This window comes from Heptranchias perlo, unplaced genomic scaffold, assembly GCF_035084215.1.
Source record: "Heptranchias perlo isolate sHepPer1 unplaced genomic scaffold, sHepPer1.hap1 HAP1_SCAFFOLD_415, whole genome shotgun sequence".
Taxonomy (NCBI): Eukaryota; Metazoa; Chordata; class Chondrichthyes; order Hexanchiformes; family Hexanchidae; genus Heptranchias; species Heptranchias perlo.
Genome location: NW_027139427.1, coordinates 42,970 through 47,963, shown reverse-complemented (window position 1 = coordinate 47,963; position 4,994 = coordinate 42,970). Strand labels below are relative to the sequence as shown.

At 54.2% G+C, this 4,994-nt stretch overlaps 1 pseudogene; it reads right to left on the bottom strand.

The window, feature by feature from the left end:
- Window positions 1-1,770: 1,770 nt before the first annotated feature.
- The window catches only part of LOC137312297 (adenosine receptor A2a-like), a 5,634-nt pseudogene continuing 2,410 nt past the window's right edge, over window positions 1,771-4,994 (bottom strand).

Sequence of the window (4,994 nt, the reverse complement as noted above, 5' to 3'; positions counted from 1 at the left end):
TGCACACGCACCCCCAGGTCTCTCTGTTCCTGCACCCCCTTTAAAATTGTACCATTTAGTTCCATTGCCTCTCCTCATTCTTCCGACCGAGATGTATCACGTCACACGTCTCTGCGTTAAATTTAATCTGCCCCGTGTCCGCCCGTTCCGCCAGCCTGTCTCTGCCCTCCTGGAGTCTCTTCCTGTCCTCCTCGCTGCTCACCACAATTCCGAGTTTTGTCCCACCTGCAAATTACACCCAAGTCCAGGTCATTAGTGTATCTCAGTGCTGCCCACTCACTCTGTATTCCATTGGGCTTAATTTTGCCAACAAGTCTGTTATGTGGCACTTTATCAAACGTTAAAACACAGAAAATAGGAGCTGGAATAGGCCATTCGGCCCTTCGAGCCTGCTCCGCCATTCAATGGCTGATCCTCCATCTCATACCATGTTCCCGCTCTCTCCCCATACCACTCGATGCCTTTTGTGTCTAGAAAATCTCCACAGTGGTAGAGAATTCCACAGGTTCACCACCCTCTGAGTGAAGAAATTTCTCCTCATCTCAGTCTTGAATGGCCGACCCCCGTATCCTGAGACTGTGACCCCCCCCTCGTTCTGGACGCCCCCTCACCAGCCAGGGAATCATCCTCCCTGCGTCCAGTCTGTCCAGCCCTGTCAGAATTTTATACGTTTCAATGAGATCCCTCTCATTCTTCTAAACTCGAGTGAATACAGGCCGAGTCGAATCTTTTGAAAGTCCAGATATACAACATCTACCACGCTGCCCTCATCGAGCCTCTCCGTTACTTCAACAGAGAGCTCGATCAGGTTAGTCAAACGCGATTTGCCGTCAACAAATCCGTGCTGGCTTTCATTTCTGAGCCACGGTTTTCCAAGTGCCAATTAATTTTATCCCAAATTATTGTCTCTAAAGGTTTCCCCACCACTGACGTCAGTGAATAAAATATCATGGGACCCTGTGTCCATCTTTGGCTCTTTTGACTGTGTCTGAAAGAGAGGTTGAACTGATCTTTGCAGTGTCCAGGCAACGTCGAATAAATCTTGAATGCAGGCCAACTGTCTGCTCCTGAACGAGAGACTGTCTCCATGTTATAGCTTGTTAAATAGCCAATAATTCCAAGATTGTAATATATCGTTTATTTTTAAAAACATGCTAACGTCTGAAATATTATGCAACTTTAATCAACCCTACTGATGTTAATCCCTCTCCCTCACACTGTCTCTCAGTAACCCCTCTCCCCCCAGCGCCCTGTGTTACTGACTGTATCTCTACTGATGTTAATCCCTCTCCCTCACACTGTCACTCAGTAACCCCTCTCCCCCCAGCGCCCTGTGTTACTGACTGTATCTCTACTGATGTTAATCCCTCTCCCTCACACTGTCACTCAGTAACCCCTCTCCCCCAGCGCCCTGTGTTACTGACTGTATCTCTACTGATGTAATCCCTCTCCCTCACAACTGTCACTCAGTAACCCCTCTCCCCCAGCGCCCTGTGTTACTGACTGTATCTCTACTGATGTTAATCCCTCTCCCTCACACTGTCACTCAGTAACCCCTCTCCCCAGCGCCCTGTGTTACTGACTGTATCTCTACTGATGTTAATCCCTCTCCCTCACACTGTCACTCAGTAACCCCTCTCCCCCCAGCGCCCTGTGTTACTGACTGTATCTCTACTGATGTTAATCCCTCTCCCTCACACTGTCACTCAGTAACCCTCTCCCCCAGCGCCCTGTGTTACTGACTGTATCTCCACTGATGGTTAATCCCTCTCCTCACACTGTCACTCAGTAACCCCTCTCCCCCCAGCGCCCTGTGTTACTGACTGTATCTCTACTGATGTTAATCCATCTGGGGGAGGGTTTTCCGAGTGAAACAAGAGAACAGGCGTCAGCTGGAGCCTCTGGAGTTGTCTGTTATTTGACCTGCTCGTTCCTCAGTCCCCTTTGACCTCTGATCACCATGGAAACAGTGTTTGGCCATAAATCATGGTCCTAAATTGGACCAAAATGCAGCTGGACGTCCTTGGAGAGTTGACCTCTGAACCTTCACCTCCTGGTGCTCCAGCGAGTGGAACGTCCTCCCTGGCTGAAAAATCGAGGGCCAGCTCCCTCGCAGCCTCTCCTGGGTTACGTTTGGGAGGAGGTGGCGGGCGGTCTCGTCTGCCCTTCGTCGGTCGGGTCTGAGACGGGAACGGCCGGCCGGGACGATCGAGGAGGGTTCGCGGGGGGGGGGCCCGGCTAGGCGGTGCGGGGAGTTGCGTCCGTCAGCGTCGCGCGCCCTCAGGCTCAGCGGGCGAGCATTGGGATCGAGTGCGCCGCCCTTCGGACGGCGAGGGGGCTAAGGCGGGCTGCCTCGGCGCCAGCCGCGAGGACCCCGCCCCCCCCGGACGATGTCGGCGAAGGTCCCCCTGAACTCCCGCAGGCGGTAGGCGTAGATGGCGGGGTTCACGGCCGAGTTGGCGTGGGACAGGACGATGGTCGCGTCCATCAGCCAGAGGGGGCTCCGCCCGCAGCCCGGGCAGAGGACGGTGAGGGTGTTGAGGGCATGGAGAGGCAGCCAGCACAGGGCAAAGAGTCCACCACCATCAGGAGCGACTTGGCCGCCTGGACCTCCCGGTGAAGGGTCGTTCGAGAGCTGCAGGCGTCCTGTCCATCGCCTCCAGTCTCTGCAGCTGGCATCGGGTGACGGAGAAGATCTTGGCGTAGATGGCCAGCATGGCAAGGAGAGGCAGCAAGACGCAAGCGAGGAAGTTGAAATAGACCATGTAGGTGAGGTCCATCACCTCCTCAAAGAGCAGATGACGAGGTGGCAGGGGGCAGTCCGATTCCTCTGGGGCTCATCTCCCCCTCGGCTGGCGCCACCGCCTCCCGTCTCATTGCAGATCCTCGGGGCGCTGTCGGCCAGGTTCCAGCCGAAGAGAGGGACCAGTCCAATGGTCAGCGACAGAAGCCAAGGATGGCGATGACTCGTTGAGTGCATCTCCCCGTCACAAGGCTGGAGTATCTAAAGAGAGACCAAGGATGTGTGACTCAAGCTCCCTCCACACTGTCCCGTCAAACACTCCCAGGGCAGGTATAGGGTTAGATACAGACTCAAGCTCCCTCTACACTGTCCCGTCAAACACTCCCAGGGCAGGTATAGGGTTAGATACAGACTCAAGCTCCCTCTACACTGTCCCGTCAAATACTCCCAGGGCAGGTACAGGGTTAGATACAGACTCAAGCTCCCTCTACACTGTCCCGTCAAACACTCCCAGGGCAGGTATAGGGTTAGATACAGACTCAAGCTCCCTCTACACTGTCCCGTCAACACTCCCAGGGCAGGTATAGGGTTAGATACAGACTCAAGCTCCCTCTACACTGTCCCGTCAAACACTCCCAGGGCAGGTATAGGGTTAGATACAGACTCAAGCTCCCTACACTGTCCCGTCAAACACTCCCAGGGCAGGTATAAGGGTTAGATACAGAGTAAAGCTCCCTCTTACACTGTCCCATCAAACACTCCCAGGGCAGGTATAGGGTTAGATACAGAGTAAAGCTCCTCTACACTGTCCCATCAAACACTCCCAGGGTCAGGTACAGGGTTAGATACAGAGTAAAGCTCCCTCCACACCGTCCCATCAAACACTCCCAGGGCAGGTACAGGTTAGATACAGAGTAAAGCTCCCTCTACACTGTCCCGTCAAACACTCCCAGGGCAGGTACAGGGTTAGATACAGAGTAAAGCTCCCTCTACATTGTCCCGTCAAACACTCCCAGGGCAGGTATAGGGTTAGAATACAGAGTAAAGCTCTCCTCTACACTGTCCCATCAAACACTCCCAGGGCAGGTATAGGGTTAGATACAGAGTAAAGCTCCCTCTACACTGTCCCGTCAGAACACTCCCAGGGCAGGTATAGGGTTAGATACAGAGTAAAGCTCCCTCTACACTGTCCCGTCAAACACTCCCAGGGCAGGTATAGGGTTAGATACAGAGTAAAGCTCCTCTACACTGTCCCATCAACACTCCCAGGGCAGGTACAGGGTTAGATACAGAGTAAAGCTCCCTCTACACTGTCCCATCAAACCCTCCAGGGCAGGTACAGGGTTAGATACAGAGTAAAGCTCCCTCTACACTGTCCCGTCAAACACTCCCAGGGCAGGTACAGGGTTAGATACAGAGTAAAGCTCCCTCTACACTGTCCCATCAAACACTCCCAGGGCAGGTACAGGTTAGATACAGAGTAAAGCTCCCTCTACACTGTCCCATCAAACACTCCCAGGGCGGGGACAGGGTTAGATACAGAGTAAAGCTCCTCTACACTGTCCCATCAAACACTCCCAGGGTCAGGGTACAGGGTTAGATACAGAGTAAAGCTCCCTCTACACTGTCCCATCAAACACTCCCAGGGCGGGGACCACACTGTACTGCCCCTGGGAGAGATAACAATGGGATTGAAAACATTCAAAGTTTATTTGCATTCTAGAAATGCTTCAAATTGTTTCACGCTTGTGTCAACACCCGGCTCGCAACAAGATCGAGTCGAGATACCAGTTTCATTTTTGGGAGGTGTTGGTCGAGGGATAAATATCGGCCCCAGGACCCCGGGGAGAACTCCCCCCTGCTCTTCTTCAATAGTGGCCGTGGGATTTTACGTCCACCTGAGAGGGCAGACGGGGCCCTCGTTTAACGTCTCATCCGAAAGACGGCACCTCCGACAGTGCGGCGCTCCCTCAGTACTGACCCTCCGACAGTGCGGCGCTCCCTCAGGACTGACCCTCCGACAGTGCGGCGCTCCCTCAGTACTGACCCTCCGACAGTGCGGCGCTCCCTCAGGGACTGACCCTCCGACAGTGCGGCGCTCCCTCAGTACCGACCTCAACAGTGCGCGCTACCTCAGTACGACCCTCCAACAGTGCGGCGCTCCCTCAGTACCGACCCTCCGACAGTGCGGCGCTCCTCAGTACTGACCTCCGACAGTGCGGAGCTCCCTCAGTACCGACCCTCCGACAGA